General features: G+C 47.2%; 1 protein-coding gene across 4 annotated transcripts in view; it reads left to right on the top strand.

The window, feature by feature from the left end:
* Positions 1–6,471: 6,471 nt before the first annotated feature.
* The window catches only part of LOC144142439 (uncharacterized), a 242,202-nt gene continuing 230,759 nt past the window's right edge, over positions 6,472–17,914 (top strand). For 2 of the 4 annotated variants that reach the window (XM_077673969.1, XM_077673979.1), the window contains exon 1: positions 6,556–6,722. The gene's annotated coding sequence lies outside the window, so the exon portion shown is untranslated. The other 2 variants (XM_077673960.1, XM_077673951.1) reach the window with 2 other exon arrangements.

The raw sequence follows: 17,914 nt of genomic DNA on the forward strand, positions 1-17,914 counted from the left end.
TTGCCGCAGTAATTACGGTTGATTTATGAAACGGATTCAAACCCAAAGTTCATGTTCTTTAAATTGCCCCCTTCATGTAAAATTTAGTCACTGTTATAGCCCCTCTGATCAGCGACCGTTCCAACAGTCCACACCTTGCACCTTTGTTTGAAATAGACAACATGAAGTGGGCTGTTTTATATTTCAACTTTTTCATAGACACTTCACCTACCTAGAGCGCCAAAGTCAGAGCACCGTGATATTGTAACATATATGAAACAATAAAACAAAACAAAGACCTAACCCTGGTGTGACACCCATTTTCCAGCCGACTGCCTGTACAAAAGCTCATTGGCCTATTTCAAGGATATTTTCTCATTATACAAACGAACCTTCCAAGTAACCTGAACATTTCTGCTTTTGTTCCCTTCCAATAGCATTGCACACACTATCTTCAGATTTTTCCTGGTGTAATTTTTCTTCGTAAGATGTTCCAATGCATCGGACACTTGTCGCGTTCTGGTTGGCGCGAAACGAAATACAGGGCGCCAGGCGTTCTCGGAAGAAGGCGGGGTGCTGGGAATCAGTCACGCCGTCTCGCGCATTCCTTTCTTCCTGCATGCCTTATTTTTTGTTTTCGTCGACGCTCCGTCCCTTTTGTGTGTCGCGAAGGAAGTTTCAGCAGCCGAGCGCGAAGTTGGGGATGGCCGAAAAAAAAAAAAAAAAAAAGACCGAAAGAAAAGGCTTTCGTCCTTGGCCAGCGTCCTACCCTCCTCTCACGCGCGCACACGTGCGCGCCCCTCGCAGAGGGGTCCTCCCCTCCTGCTCCTTTGCGCCTGGCAGCCGGCGTTGGGTTGGGAAGAGAGGACGAAATGCGCGCGCTTTTTGCAGAAACGAGCAGCCATCGCTGCCATCCTGCACAATCAAACGGAATGGAGAAGGAACCATGTCATACGAAATTTTGTTGTGTGGCCGCATGTTACGGCGAATATTTGCGGGCCGGAAAGTTCATAGCAACCGACCAGTGAAGGTAAGCGCTCGATTTTCTGAGCTCGCCTCGTTCTTTCGAATGCAGTTTACTTCGTAAAAGAGCGGGAACAAGACTGCCCTACCGTTTCTAACTTCTAATAGCATCCTCGATTAACCGCACCGGTGCGCACCGGTGCACACCGGTGCGCCTTTTCATCCTTGATAAACTGCACCGGTGCGCACCATCTGCCCTCGATAAACTGGGGTGCACCGTCGCGGGGCAGTTTTTCGTTGCCCCATCGCGCACCGTGAGAGCTGACGGTGCGACGGAGTGCAATCCCGAGATGCATCGCGAACGGCGCCGGCGAAGCGGCTTCCCTCTGCCGTCTGCTGCAGCGACGGCGTATCAGTACAGTGAATTGTAGCATCGGTGCACTCGTGTGAACGCGGAACGAGCTGTATATTGTTGCTGAAAAGCATGAATTGCTTGCGAATTATTCACACAGCAATGCGACGGGCTCATAACGGGCGTCAATAAGGGCCGGAGATTGAAAATGAGGATGCGAACTTCGTGTACTGCAAAGAAGGCTGAATGCATGGCCAGCCAGTTGGAGCTTTGCATTCGTTTCATTCGATTGCATTACACGAACAGTTACTGGAGTACCTAGACATGTTTTGCTGTGGCGGAAGGGCGGAACATAACAGGCACTCGCGTTATGGCTCTCAGAACGAAGATGAGAAGCAGCTTGTAGGCAGCCGTTTAGTGGAAGCGGTGAAGTACGTAGTCGCGCATGTGTGACGGATATGGCTTGCGTGTACATATAATCATTAGCTTTCAATAAATATCACTTTGCGGTGGCGCTGCTTTATATTACGCTGCTTTTTAGCCACTTTTGAACGGTTTGATGAGTTGATTTCACAGCTTAAGAGATGGCGCTAGGGTAGAACCGCTCAGTTCGTCCTCGATCAATGCACCGTGCCGGTGCGCACCGTCGTTGGGCACCGTGCACCGCGCCGGTTTTGGGGGCGACCCCGGTGCGTGTTTATCGAGGATGCTATAAGCATATCCTAGCTTTTGTGAATGCGTACGGTTGTAAAAGGGGAACACGTATTCGCTTAAATTTTATGAAAAGAGTGTAATGAGAAATCAGGTGGGCGCTCAGTAGTAGATTTTTTGTTATGGTGCTGAAATCGAGTGTGTATATGTTCTGCAAGAACATTGATATGTACGATTGGCTTTTAATTTACTTCTCGCCGCAGCTGCTCACGCACGCGAAAAATACAACTACTAAATTTAACTTTGGTATGTTTAATTTCACGCGAGTTTCGGCGGCATGCTGTAACAGAACACAATTTAGCGTTGCAGTTAAGCCATACGTTATCAGCTGCTTATGCAAACCATCTTACGATGTAAAACAAGGCCTGACGTCTTTGTAGTATTCATTTTCACATATTTTCCATGTGAAAGGCTGGTCTACGTCGGATGCTTATAACTATAAAGAAAATAAATGACAAATAAAAATAAATAAATAAAATGATCAAAAATAAATAAAAATACGAAAATAAAACAGCTCAAGCCAGTTTTTAGCACATTTTTTGAGAGCAAAAGGTAAAATTAGGCAACCAAGAAAATACACGGTTGTAATTTCATCTAGTTGTACATGTAATATGTTTCCCTTCTTTACAATTGCTTGTTTACTAATTTTTGTTCGTTGCGTTTTTATGTTTATGGGCATTGAGGTAATTATCGCCCTCTTTCAACGAATATTGCCGACGTACCACGTCTTCATCAGTTGGTCGGCTTCTCTTGTCAATTGAAAATTATCTGGCAAGCTGTCTGAAGACTTTTCACTTAATCACTCAATGGCCTGCAAAGAAAGCTGTAAGGTATTTTATATAATTCAGTATTTTGTCCTTTTCTGTTTTCCAGGGATGCTTGAGAAAGCAACTCAAGCGATGTGCGTCATAAAGTTGGCACGGGCATTAGAAAAAGTTAAACAAGCAAGACAAAGTGAAAAGTGAAGAGGCCTGTTTTGCTATAATATTCCTTCCTAAAGGTAAGGTTTTCTCCATTAGCTAAAATTTGCTTCACTTCAGTTTTCTGAACCACTTCTATACACTCTGTTTTGTTTCAGAAATACCAGCACCACAACACTGACACACGAATAAGCTCAGCAAGCGTCATCCAAACTGCAGGTGAGCTTCTGAGCTCCCTGTGTGTTAGAGCAATGCCATTTTGTTTGTTTTCCAGGAATGGCAGTCAAACCTCATTTGAAGAGCCAGTACAAGAAAATCGATGAGGCCATATTGTATGCCAAAAGTCCTGGTGTTCTGAGAGGTGAGACATTGTCTATGCAACTTTGCAACTTCTCCTAAACTACAGCTTTTTTTCATTTCGCAGAAGCGTGGCAGTAACAACCCCATGTTACCGGGTTCATGGCCGTCAAGTATGTCATCAAACTGACTTGTCAAGGCAGAAGAACAAGCAAGCCCAGGAGGAGAAAAACGAAGACAACGGCTGAAACAGCGTACTTGCGAAATTCAATTGCTTTAACACAATACGTATTCGGATCGATTGTTAATGGTAAAATAAAACGCACATGTTCTTTCATCTTAAAGAGTGTCAGTGTTGTTATTTACGCTAGCTGGCATGTTCCTTGCTTTAAAATTCTGCCATTTCTTAGTTTGTTATTTTGCCGGACTGCCTTAATTGTGTGTGTTGGTCAGTGTAGGGATCAAATGTATGGACATGCAGTCTAAAATGCCAGTTTATACCTTTCAGGAGTTTATGCGGACGAGGTTTGAAGTGCTCGCTTATCATGCAGTCAACAATCGTCTATCTAGGAAAAAGTTAACTTCTAATATTTTCATCTAGTTATTGTTGCATGTATATTAGATACATGTAACTGTAAGTTACCTGTACATTGCTGCAATATTATCGCTTCGTAAGAGAAACATTGCTTGAACGTCATATCAACAGTGCGCGGATGCGACCCTCGTGGGGAAAAAACGTATGTCGCGGTAACGTTGTAGGAAGCATCGCTTGAACATGATAGCGACGTTTTCTAAATGTTACCCGCACGTTGGAAAAATATAGCTGGAAAGTTACCGCAAAATTGTAGGAATGTTATTGCAACTTCATAAAAACATTGCTTGAATGTTGAAGCAACGTTCTTTGTATGCTAACTGCATGTTAAAACGTGTGGATCTAAAGTTGCTGCAAGATTGTAGCAATGTTATCCCAACGTCCGAATGGTACAGGGATATGCTTAAATGTGTTATGCACGTTGCGAAAAATGTAGCTGAAAAGTTGCTGCAATGTCATCAGAAAACGTCTCATAACGTTTGTTCAAATGTGTCCTGCACGTGGCTGAAAGGTTGCTCCAAGAGTATAGCAACGTTGGCGAACGTCAGAAACAACGTTATCCAAACATTAAAACAACACCCTTAAAACGTTGCCCCCATGTTGGAGAAATGCTAATATCATGTTGACGCAATGTTTCTGGGAAACATTGCACTATATAACGTTAAAAAAAGCGGACATTAGCCACGTTTTGGCAACGTTAAGGGGAAACGTTGTGGAAATGTTCGGGCAACATTCTGTGCTACCAGGGTATGCTATCGCAGCGGCTGTGAACAAATGGAAATAAATGAAAAACAATAGGAAATGTTTTTTTATAATTCATAAACCGGGTACGTTATTCCGGGAATGGGCTAAATAGGAAAATATGAAACGGGAAGGTTCTTTCGCCCCGGGTTGAAATGGGAAGGAACAAACGGGACGGTTGAAATGGGAATGGGTGCAAACGGGAACGGGACAAGTGGGAAAGGGCAAAACGGGAAGGTCGTTTTGCGCCGGGTTGAAACGGGAGGGAACAAGCGGGAAGGGTGAAATGGCGTTCGGACGGGAACCTCCCGAGATACTTGGTACGCCGCAGCCACCGTTCCGCCGATGTCACCCAGACCGCGGACCCAGATAAGGCTTTCTGTCTTCCGCGCGCACATGTTCGTAAGCAGATACGCGGCCTATGCCGCGCACTAGAGTTCCTCTATATAGCTGTATAGAGGAACTCTACCGCGCACTAAGGTCAGGGACCTTACCGCACACGGACCGGTGATGCCATCTCTCGGGGGCGTCGACAACCAGGGGGCGCCGGACCGATTTCAGAGCAACGCGTCTCTCCCCGAAACGCGCACCGGCTCGGGATCGCTGGTCGCGTGCTGCCATGGCGGGAACCGGTTCGTCTGTCTCAGCTGCATTGTCGCTTGAGGTAGTGGGTGTGCGCTCTCCGTCGCCGCTTGAACCGGATAAAACCAGGCAAGAGCACTTGAAGACATCCTTCTTATCAAGTTGCACACTAAAATAAATGATTTTTTTTCGTCGTCCTTTATTGTAACTCCACTTTAATTCACCGTCTTGAAGCAAGACATTTGCAGAGACCTGGGCACGTGTAACCGATTCTTTTTTTTTTTTTTTTTTTTTTTTTTTGGGGGGGGGGGGGGCTTCTAACGAACAAACCATCATGGTCCCTTTGAGTTCGTCTTAAAGGGAGTTCACTGTATTTACGAGTAAAACTTGTTTTTTGAAGTGCACGCTCTTAATCATTTTTCATTTGTTTTGTTTACTATCACTCGGTCTACGATTGCAAAGTAACTTAGTACACTCAACACTTGCAGTGCAAAAAAAGAAAGAAAAACAACTGCCTATTTTTTGCATGTTGTGCTCGTGTAAGTAGGTTATAATCAGTTTTATTGCAAAGGCGTTTTTTGGCCTTACGTTAACTTTTTTTTTTTTTTTTGCCAAGTAATGAGAACGAAACTGGGGACTAGCAGGACACCAGAACATGACGGGTGAATGCGGAAACTTGCCAGTTCGAATGAAATTTTAGATTTCGAGGGCCATTCGACTCAAATGTCCTTTCAAACTTCTGTGTGGCACGGGTATTAAAACTCCTTATTTGTTCAAGCAAGAATAACGCGGAAGGCTCGTTTTTAGCAGCCTTTTGCGGGGTGTAAGAAATTTCCGAGGTCAAGGAATCCTCTCTCAACTGTTTCAGTTCTGCCTGTATCTGTAAATAGTCTGGTTAAGTCGCAGAATTTTACTCCTGAAGTTTCTTTCCTTCCACTTTGCGTTTCCTGAAGCCAACAAACTTGCTCGTTTTCCAGATTCACCGCACATGTCGTCAGGCAGGAACCGCAGGGGAATCGACCGTCTGAGGGTGAACTGACAGGCACTGAAAGAAATTATAGTGAGGCGCTGGTACTGTAGACCTCTTTGAGAGATACCGCAACAACGCATGCACTAAGCAGACGACACTCAGCAGACGACGCTCCCACAGCCGCTGCTCCGTTACGCATGCGCAGTGAGCAGTGGGGGGTAAGATCAAGTGATTATACATGTAACTTTGTATTTGTCCAAGTCAATAAAATAACGTTTAACTAAAATACCTCAATCTTACATAGCCCATTCTGGCCAAAAAATAAAATAATTATTGGATTGGCTATGGAGGGATTGGCCGGTTGTATGGATTGAATAGGAATGAAGAAACAAAAGACGCGCATGCTTTTCGGCGGCACGTTCGGTGAGCTGCGTTCGATTAGGTGTGACAGTGGTCTTGCATACGCTCGGTGGCACTAGCAGCCCACTAGCGTGAACCATCGAGTGTTTTTGACGCTTTCGCCAACATTTACACCCAGGTGCAACCTCGTCGTTACTCTGAGGGACGCCGTCAGTTCGCGGGCCTGCTACAGCGTTCCGGCGCTGTGGGACTCAGGTATTCAGCTCTGCTTGTGTTTTTTTCTTTACCTGTCCCGCCGCTTTATTCTCTCTGTAATCACTGAATAAGGGGGCTGCACTAACGAAAAGCGTTTGGTGCTGTCAAAACACCGTTTTGACAGTACCGAACGCTGTTCGCCAGGCCACCGGTGTGCCCCGGTCGCCATTGTCAGCGGAACGCTGTCAAGTCGGTTGTCAGTTCGCCGAGTCCACCACCACCTGCGGTATGTGGTTCTGCACCTTTGTTTCGCGAACCACGTTTATGTGCATGACTACGAGGTTTGTGTCTATGGGAATACGGAACAAGTGGACTGCGCTAGGGCACAGCGTTCGATGCTGTCGGGCGGTGTGCCCTGGCGCGTTAGAAATGTGCTGTCAGTCAGTACAGGATAGAATACAGAGAACGTAGTGTCTAGACTTGCGTCTGACGACGTTACTGGGAGCATATTCAAGCGCTGTCGTACGGCTCGGTAAGTTTGTGCCGTGCGGACAAGCTGTGGTTAACGCAGAAAGTTGGGCTAGTTGGTTCCTTGTTACATCGGTCATAATATGGTCATGCGCAGTCGATAAAGACGATATTCTTTATTGGACTACTTAAACGCAGAAATTTTGGTCTGTCTGTATGTCTGTCTGTCTGTGACTCGATTCAGCCACCGGGCCAAAGTAAAGCAGAAACTGCGCAAGTCTTATATACTCGATTGATTGATTGATTGTAGGGTTTAACGCGCCGACGCAACGCAGGCGATGAGGCGCGCCGTAGTGGAGGGCTCCGGATTAATTTTGACCACCTGGGGATCTTTAACGTGCGCCGAAATCTCGTACACACGGGCGTTTTTGCTTTTCGCCTCCATCAGAAAAGCGGCCGCCGCGGCGGGGAATCGAAGTCCGGTGTTGTCCGGGGAAGTCCGGTGTTACTGTCCATACTTGTCAGCATTCTTGAACAAGAAAAAGACATTACGCAAATGGAAGGCAGAAAATGAATACATGAGTGACATGAATACATGAGTGACATTTCCTTTACTAAACAATTCACAGGTGCTTGTTTTTTGCGATAGTAAATAAAATACTATATCAACTGCAGAAAGCCATCCCCTGCTGTTGCCCGCGCTACGTGGCAGCATTTAAAAAAATCAAATGGCAACAGCAATGGTACGTTTCGCTTGGAACACTCGTGGAGTAGGGCAACATGGTTCTATAAACGTTGTAGTAGAGTGCCTCGATTCACGTGTCTCTGCCATATGGCAGCGCTGGCATCGAGACACCTGACTTGGAGTAGTGGAACATGGTAAATATAAATTGACCGGAGCAAACTTCTAGCATGTTATCTTGAAAGGAACGAGCTGCGAGAGGAACAGCATGAGAGGTGAGAGGGAAATACAATGGAGGCATTTAATTGCCAGAAGTGCCAGTTGACTATCGTCTTCAGATACGCGGCCAATTTTTGTTCTTGTGCTGTCGTCTTAATTACAGGCATTCTGTGCAATGTGCTGCCCAGCCTGACCTGCCCTGTTTACGTCGAGTCCCGGCTTTTCCACAAACTCCTAAGAAATTCTAAAGGGACAAGTCTTTCACGCCCAGCGAATTGAAAGCCGCTGTTCACGAGTGTGGCCTTAATAATTTCTAGAACGTAATAGTTTCTCGTTCCGCAGTTTTTTTTACAGAAAGCTAGAAGCTGGACCGCAGCACAGCCCGCAATAGGAAATGGATATTTTGCCGGCAGCTGGCATTTTGTTCTCCCGTTAATTATGCTGGCACAACAGTGGCGCTGCCGTCACAACTGTCGGTGTGCCAGCAAAATATCTGGAGGAGAAAATGCCGGCAGCCAGCATTATTCCACGATTGTGAGTTTTGCCACAAACCGGCATTTTCTGGTCCAGTTAATAATGCTGGCAGCAAGAATTTTTTACAGAAAGCGAGTGCACTGCCCTACGTGGATACATGGCCGGCAGCAGGGGTGTGTTAAATTGACTGCCAGCAACATATATCTTTTTGGGCTAAAATACCGGCTGATTATGCTGGCAGCTTTTACGCCTGTTAATTATGCCAACCACTGATCACGCCGACAGAGCCAACACAACAGTGGGTTGGGTGCAGCCCGAAACAACCCATTCCTGTTTGAACCCGTCCCGCTTGAACACACTCCTGAAACGCCCTTCCCGTGTGGCCCGTTCCCAAAACGCCCTTCCCGTTTCAACCTGCTCCCAAAACTCCCACCTCAAATTGTCCAGATAAGTTTCTGAGCTCGCAGTGCGCTTTTAGGCCTCCAAAATTGTGCTGGGCAAGGTAGTGTAGGTTACTGAGCAATTACTACAACATATTTTACTCATTTCTTGCCTAAATATTTAGCGCGGTGGTAAATTCTATTTTACCTCGACTCCAACTCTACTCTGTAGATGGTGCCACTGACACGGTTTCTTTTTAAGGCTGTACAAGTGATGGCATGGCTACAGTATTCTAAAAAAAAACTACAATTATTGTGAACGCTTCAACCGCAAAGTGAAATATTCAAGCTACTTTGAACGAAAGCACATACATATGAGCAACAAAATTATGCGTGATTTAATTTGAGACTAATTCATCAGATGTCGCTACTTGCACCGTGGCGGCTAGAATACGCAAACCGCAAAATGGTGTGCTAAAACATGTCCTACTGTTTCCAGCGGCAAACGGAAACTCCAGCTCCCGGTAACATAAACGGTGTCGCAGACACGGTAACGATATGCTCTGTATTTTAGACGGATAACTACCTAAATGTTTTCTTTTGCTTTTCCATGTACTGCGTGCCCACCTATGTATTATCCGCAAAAAGTACACTCAAGAGAATACAGCTTGGGGTGTTCTTAACGCCTGGATGAAAAATGTGTGCGAACTATTTCCTCCAAGCAAAAATTTCAGCTTTAGACTTCAATGGCCATTCTTTTGCAGGCATTTGCATATAAAGTGACCATTAGCCACACATTAAAATAGATCGTACCACTAGCTTGCCCCATAACAGTTATGCTTTCATAAAATACATTTTTTCTGTAGTTAGCTAGATTCGGTAATTATATCTCGTGAGAACTTTTTCCTGTGTAGAAATAAAACGGTAGCCTGGTACTACCCCTAATAAATTAATTTGTTAAAACACCCAACTTCATTCTCGGCAAGATCTAGCTACGGATGCTACAAACTGGCACTGCGACTGCGGAAAGGTGCTATTTTGTTATTTTGTTAATTTTCATCCTTTCTTTTTTTGTGTGTTGCATATAAGTGTATGTGCATTCGTATATGCAACCGTAGGGACTGGAACCATCACAGCTGCTGCAAAGTGCACATGCGAGCAACATGTTCCAGACGCTCGACCAACGCAGAAGCAGACAGAAGGGTGCGGTTTCAGCTGTAATTCCCTAACGTTGTACCGGGTCAGACGTAACGCAGCAACTTATGTGTTGTTTTTAATTGGCGCCGCATATCGTGAAACCGACCATTGCATAAAGGTTGCAGGTTAACAGGGCGTCTGCGTACTTTGGTTCCGCCAGCCGTAATATTTTTTACGGTGAAATACGTTTGACGTAATTTCAATTTAATTTTCACGTTATGACGGACGAAAGTAATTTGTGACTTTCGGTTGCGTTGGACGTAACTGAAAACATGAGGTTAAAATACATCGGACGCAACTTTAATTTCAAAAATCGCACGCCTCGGTCAGAGTCACCCGAGTCGAAACTGGGTTCGTTATTCCGGGAAGGGGCTAAATGGGAAAATACGAAACGGGAAGGGCGTTTTGTAGCGGGTTGAAGCGGCAAGGAACAAACAAGGTTTAAATGGGAACAGCTGAAATGGGAAAGGGCGAAAAGGGAAGCTCATTTTGCGCCGGGTTGAAGCGGGAGGGATGAAATGGGAATGGGTTCAAACGGGAACCACCCGGTGGGTCCACCGTCGCAGAGGGTGCTGGCATTACAATTCAGTATATGCTGGACACATTAATATGTGCATTAGGCAGTAGTGATTGCACCAGCACATTACAGTATGGGATCATAACAAGAACCAGGCATTCATGGACATTGAGTCCCGTGATTTGTGTGTTCTGCAGAATGAACTATCTTTTTCTCAAATAATTCCAGAATATTCTGAAAGATCCAGAATGGTTAAGTGGTTTAATGCTGCTGATTTATCATCACAGGAGCTCACGGCAGGTCTGCCAAACGGGCCGTAAAATTTCTCCATGCCCCTTCACTAACGCAGGCTTCCTACTCCCGATGAGGAGGTCTTGACAAAGTCGTCCGATGAACTCGTTCCCTTCTGTGAGTTAGCGAGTGCTGTGGTATCAAGTGGAGTCCAAGGTAGTCTAAGGTCGTGCGCAAATAGGAGTAACAGAGCGCACGCCGGTCGTGGTAGCCGGTAGTAGTGTCCCTAGATAAAGTTTTCTAGTGACACTAGCCTGTAGCATAAAGCAGGGCCAGTAGTGCCAGCTGGGGGAGCTGGCAAAAAAAGCCCCCCCGGAACCGGAGATTTGACGTCATAGAAACAGCCAGCTAATCGGACCACATTGTTGGCATAAAAACAGTCGTTGAAAAATGCTCGCTTCCGGCAAAATATCCCCTTCCCTTTTTATATCGGCGTCTTATCACGGTAGAAAGCAGCGAAATGAGCGAGAATGGATCACACAGTTCGAATGCGCAGAACGGTCCCGCCAGTGCAACTGTCTACTAGGCTGCTCCCACAATCACGGCATCATCCCTTCCCTCTGGTAATCAACAGGCTATCTTCATTGCCTTGCAGTGACAGCGATTTCTTCTGCACCCTGTTTATGGCGATGAAGATAGGCAGCTGATTACCATTGGAAAGGGGTTGTGATTGTGGGAACAGCCTAGCAGACGATGGTTGCACTGGCGATTCAAACTGTGCGATCTATTCTTGCTCGTTTCGCCGCTTTTTAAAGTGTTAAATGCTGAGCCACCCGCCGGTTGATGCTCCCGCAATATTGTTAAAAGATTTTGTGATTTACACATACACGTGTGCAGGGTTTCGCACAAGGGGGGGCCGATTATCATCTAACGGACGCCCCCCTGGCAACCTGGTTCCTTCCAAAATCGCCTAATCCCCGCACGGGGCACCTTGAGTATTCATGGTGACGGTACTGGCGATACCGCGGACCCCGAGCCCCCAAACATAAGCTGGATCCAACCGTGGCGATGTGTTTATAGGTGGAGGGTTAGAAACCACGAACGGTGGCCGTCGGAGCCCAGGTCAAGCTCCGGCGGATGGGCTCCCTGTCTGTTTACCAGGCAGGGAGCTCCGGGACCTCTCAGGCTATCAGGGTAAGGTTTGAGAAGAAAGAACCCCCGTCCCCTGCTTCTATACTATGATGTATGGCATTCTCTAAACCCCCCCCCAAACGTGATCGGTCCCTGAAAAGGGGCCGCACCGAAGTATCTTTTCCATCCCTTCCAACAATCCACAGTCCGAAACCTGACAACTATCCTCGATTCTTGGTTATCGAGGCAGTTGACAAAACAAACCCTGTTTCTTCAATGTCCGTATTCCTGATCACTAAGTTCCTGGAAGGCATCCTCGGAAAATCGTTCGATGCTAAGAAACTCTGTACCGGAGAAGTCCTTGTCAATGTCAAGACGCAGCAACAAGCCACTAACCTCCTGTCGCAAACCTGCATGGCAGATCTGGCCATCCGAGTCACTCCCCATCGTAGCCTCAACAGCTCTCAGGGTGTGATCTCGGAGACCGATTTGTTGAATGAGACCGAAGCTGATCTGTTGGAAGGCCTGAAAGATCAGGGTGTAACTGCAGTCAGGCGTATCACCATCAGACGAGACAATAAGGAAATCCCCACAAAGCATATAATCCTGACATTCAACAAATCAAAACTTCCTGAGCACATCAATGCTGGCTTCATTAGGTGTGGTGTACGTCCGTACATACCTAACCCGCGCCGCTGCTACAAGTGCCAGCGATTCGGGCACGCTACAACTTCTTGTCGCGGCAAAACGACCTGCGCGAAATGCGCCGCACATGACCACCCTACTGAAAACTGTGACTCTACTACCTTCACCTGTGCAAACTGTCAGGGGCCGCACGCAGCATGGTCCCGCAGCTGTGAAAAGTTTCAATTAGAAAAGAAAATCATTAACATCAAGGTCACTGAAAACATCACCTTCCCAGAGGCGCGGAAGAGGTTCGCCTCTTTCCCTCTGGGGAGGTACGCCGACGCAGCTCGCCGGGGGGCGGAGCGGCGCCTGGTTTCTGCGGGGACCCAGTACCGCGAGTCGGACTTGGTCCCACCCCCGCCCCCCCCTGGGTTGCCTCAGGCAGCCCAACCCGCCTCCGCACCGCTCGCTGAGTCAGCAGTGGCTGTGGTGGCATCCACGTCCAGTGGGGATGCTGCTGCACCCACCGTTTCCACCTCTCCACCGGCCCGAAGCACGCGCGAGGGCCCGAACGAGATGGAGGCGGAGGCAATCGCAGCGACCCCCTCCCACGCCTCACTGCCTGTGCCATCTGGGGTGCTCCCCACGCCTTCGGCACTGGCAGCGCAGGCAAAGAACACCCGAAAGGGTACCATGTCAAGGGGGCCCAGTCCGCTGGCCACCCCCTTGCCTTCAGATGACGACATGGACGTCGAGCCCTTCCGGCTTCCATCGCAGCGGAAGGAACGGGCTGCGACGTCCAGGTCAGTAGAGAAGGTCAGAAAACCCCTTCCAAGAGTGCAAGCCCCGAAAGACCCTACATAAATAGTCACACTCCAGTAGCTCTGAACACATAATAATGGGAAGAGAAAATATTGTTCAATGGAACTGCAGAGGCCTTCTGAATAATCTTGACGACATTTATGAGATTCTGCATGCCAATCAGCCAAGTATAATGTGTGTCCAGGAAACACATCTGAATTCCAAACACACAAATTTCTTGAATAGTTACCTGGTATACAGGAAAGACAGGGATGGCTGCACACACTCTTCTGGGGGTGTGGCCATAATCACCCGGAAATCTTTAGCATGCCACCCTGTCACTTTAAACACTATCCTTGAGGCTGTAGCAATACGCTTAATAATATTTAATAGGTTGATAACGGTATGCTCCATATACATTCCTCCTGATGTTACACTTTTGAGTTCTGACTTCGAGGCGCTGGTTGACCAGCTGCCCGAACCATACATTCTAACAGGCGACCTTAATGCTCACAATTCTCTTTGGGGCTCTTCTCGTACGGATGCCCGAGGTCGCCTGATAGAGAGGTTTCTTACATCCTCTGGAGCATGCCTTTTCAACAATAAACAGCCTACATACCATAACATAGGTCACAACACATACTCATGTCTTGACTTGGCTATTGGCTCCGCAGTTCTCTTTCCTCTTCTCGAGTGGGGTGTGGGCACGGACCCATATGGCAGTGACCATTTCCCCACTTCATTAACGTATATAGGTAAAGGCCCGAGCAGTCCATCTTCCCATAATAGGTTCAATGAAGCACGAGCTAACTGGAACACATTTACAGAGACATCCAAACTACACCACACATCCATAGGACACCTACACGTTGAGGAAGCTACCCAACTCCTCACGGCGCACATCCTCGACGCCGCTGAAAAGTCCATTCCCCACGCCTCTGTTGCCCCGCGCAACCAGCGGAGGCCGTGGTGGAATGAGGACTGTAGGCGGGCGCGAGAGGCCCAGAACAAGGCGTGGGGTATCCTTCGCCGGTACCCCACGTCGAGTAACCTCCTCTTGTTCAAACGGGCCAAGGCGTTAGGAAAACGTGTGCGCCGTGAGGCAAAACGAGAGAGTTGGCGTACATTCATAACATCAATTAACTCCTACACAGACACACGGAAAGTATGGACACGAATACGCAAACTCAAGGGACATCAAACACACAGCCTGCCTCTGGTCAGTACAACAGGGGACACACTCGAAGACCAGGCTGACACACTCGCACAACACTTCCAACACGTTTCTAGTTCAGCACACTACACAAACACCTTCATGAAACACAAACTCGTGGCCGAAAAGAAACCTTTACATGACAATGACAGGTCAGCCACCTCTTATAACTCCGAGTTCACGCTTCATGAGCTGAGGGGTGCTCTGAGCACGTGTAAACCCTCAGCTCCAGGCCCAGACAACATTACATATACAATGATACAGAACTTACACACAGACACTCTTGTAACACTTCTTCACCTTTTCAACAAGATATGGCTTTCGGGGCACATTCCAAAGTCTTGGAGGGATGCCATAGTTGTAGCATTCTTGAAAGAAGGGAAGGACCCTTCTTCTCCCGCTAGCTATCGACCCATTGCCCTGACCAGCTGCCTGTGCAAGCTTCTCGAGAAGATGATAAACCGGAGGCTCGTGTACTTTTTGGAGTATAACGGCCTTCTCGAGAGCTGCCAGGCAGGCTTCAGGGCGGGGCGATCCACGAATGACCAACTTGTGGCACTAGAGTCATATATTAAGGATGCCTTCATTCATAAACAGTTCTGTTTAACTGTGTTTTTCGACCTAGAAAAGGCCTATGACACCGCTTGGCGTTATGGGATCCTTACTGACCTGAAGTCATTCGGTGTTTCTGGTAATATGTTTAACACCCTTGCTAGCTATTTGTCTGAGAGAACCTTTCGCGTCAGAGTTGGTTCTGCACTGTCAAAGGTACACGTGCAAGAAAATGGCGTGCCGCAAGGCGGAGTTCTAAGCTGCACTCTCTTCATAGTAAAAATGAACTCCCTTGGGAAGGCACTGCCGCCTACAATTTCTTACTCCATGTATGTAGATGACGTGCAGATATCTTTTAAATCATGTAATATGTCCATCTGCGAACGTCAAGTCCAGCTCGGCGTCAAGAAGCTTGCCGGCTGGGCAGACAAGAATGGGTTTAAATTGAATCCTGCAAAAAGCTCCTGCGTTGTGTTCTCCAGGAAGCGCGGGGCCCATCCGGACCCAGACATTACTCTTAATGGCATGTCGCTTCCTGTGAACAAGGAGCACAAGTTCTTAGGTGTGGTGTTTGATCACAAACTCACATTCATTCCACACATCAAGGAACTTAAACATAAATGTCTTAAAACAATGAATATACTTAAGGTTCTCTCCCATCAATCTTATGGTTCCGACAAAGAACTCCTACTACGGCTCTATACTGCTCTGGTTGGGTCTCGTTTAGACTATGGCAGTGTGGTATATGGGTCGGCGACTAAAACAGCGTTGCGAATGCTTGACCCAGCGCTACACTTGGGGCTTCGTCTCGCCTCGGGTGCTTTTCGCACTAGCCCTGTCGAGAGTCTGTATGTCGAGTGTGATAAGTGGAGCCTTGAGAACCAACGAACGTACATGGACTTGCTATATGCTTTTAAAATTTCATCACTGAATAGTCATCCTTTTTATCCTGTCTTTAACGATACATCAACATCTCTGCTCTTTGCAAATCGCCCATCCGTTCCTCTGCCCTTTTCACTTAGAGTGAGAGAGCGAGCCTCGGATCTCAGTGCTTCGTTTTTAGATGTGTACAGGTCATCCTTTTCTAACAGTTTACCGCCTTGGCAAGTTCGCCCTGTGTCGTGCGACCTTTCTTTTATGAGACTTGACAAAAATCGTGTACCACGAGCTGCAATACTGCAGCACTTTCTGTCTTTGCAGTTTAAATACACATGTGCAGAATTTTATAGTGACGCTTCTAAAACCTCCAGTATGGTGTCGTGCGCTGCTCATGGTCCTAATTTCAATGCAGCCAGAACCATGAGGATGCACACATCAATTTTTTCAGCAGAAGCGTATGGAATTTTACTGATTGTACAACACATCCTTGAAAATCACATTCCCAATTCCATCATATATACAGATTCTTTGAGTGTTGTTCGCGCACTGTCATCGCATACACCCCCCAGAAACCACATAGTTAATCTTGTATTCTGCACTATCATGTCCGTGTATGCACAAAAGCATGAGCTGGTCCTCTGCTGGGTCCCAGGACACGCAGGGATCTCTGGGAACGAGTTGGCAGACGAGAGGGCCGGTGCGGCTGCACTCAGGAACACTGTGGACATTACAACGGTACCCTACACAGACCTCAAGCCACACATAAGACAACACCTGCGCAGAACATGGCAGACACACTGGGACGAACAGACAGACAACAAACTACATGTAATAAAGCCACACTTGGGACGGTACACAACTGACTCACACAACAGACACACGGAAGTCGCCTTGGGTAGGCTGCGGATAGGGCACACCCATGCGACGCACTCGTATCTGCTGACGGGATCATCTAGACCCCAGTGCAGCAGGTGCGGAGAGGCCCTATCCGTGATGCACATTCTCATACAATGTAAGGCACTCGACACTACACGACGCAAACACTTCCCTCAACTACACACACGACATATTCCACCACACCCGTCATACTTCTTAGGAGACGATGCCATGTTTTCTGTTCAACGCACCTTTCAGTTCCTATCAGAAGTTCACTTTCTACAACTCATCTCATACCACCCATAGCTTTTACCCCTGGTCCTATACACCAGCCACCTTATTTATTTTTAACCACTCTTGTTCTTCACCCTGGCCATTTACACCAGCCGTGCTCATAGCTTTTAACTGATTTTATTTCTTGTTCTCTCCTCATCAAATCACTTTGTGTTTGGCGCTCTTTGCCCGTGTCGGCCTTGCGCCATTAAACTTAAACCATCATCATCATCATCAAAATCGCCTAATGTGCTTTTGGTAGAGGGACATTGCGCTGATGTTTGCCTCACTGGGAAAGATGCTGCATTCATCATGGCCTCTGGTCGTAGCATTCAGTTTACGCAAGTGTCATCGCCCTGCCCGAGATACAACAGCCGGGATTATCACGAGTTGAGCACGAGTGCCCCCACAAAGGCATTAGGGGGACGTTATGATAAAGGCTGAGGCGAACGAACAGTTTAAGTGGCGCAGATGAAAAGACATTAGTCGTTGATATTGATGCCGACCAATTAAATTGTAGATAATACAAAAGGCAGGGGATGCATTTACCGCAACTGTCTTTCTTTACTCCATGCCTCAGTGTCAGCTCCAGAGACCGCTGGCACAGCATGCTGCAGGAAGTGGGTGATAACTGTTTGAGAAATCGCCACTTCTTTACCGTTGCCCTAGTGTGCTTTACTTTTACTAGGAAAAAGGCTGTGCTCACAGCGGCCCCTGTCCGGTGCAGGGTGC

This window comes from Haemaphysalis longicornis, unplaced genomic scaffold, assembly GCF_048455015.1.
Source record: "Haemaphysalis longicornis isolate Haplotype H1 unplaced genomic scaffold, Haemaphysalis longicornis Haplotype H1 scaffold_1, whole genome shotgun sequence".
In the NCBI taxonomy this organism is placed as follows: domain Eukaryota; kingdom Metazoa; phylum Arthropoda; class Arachnida; order Ixodida; family Ixodidae; genus Haemaphysalis; species Haemaphysalis longicornis.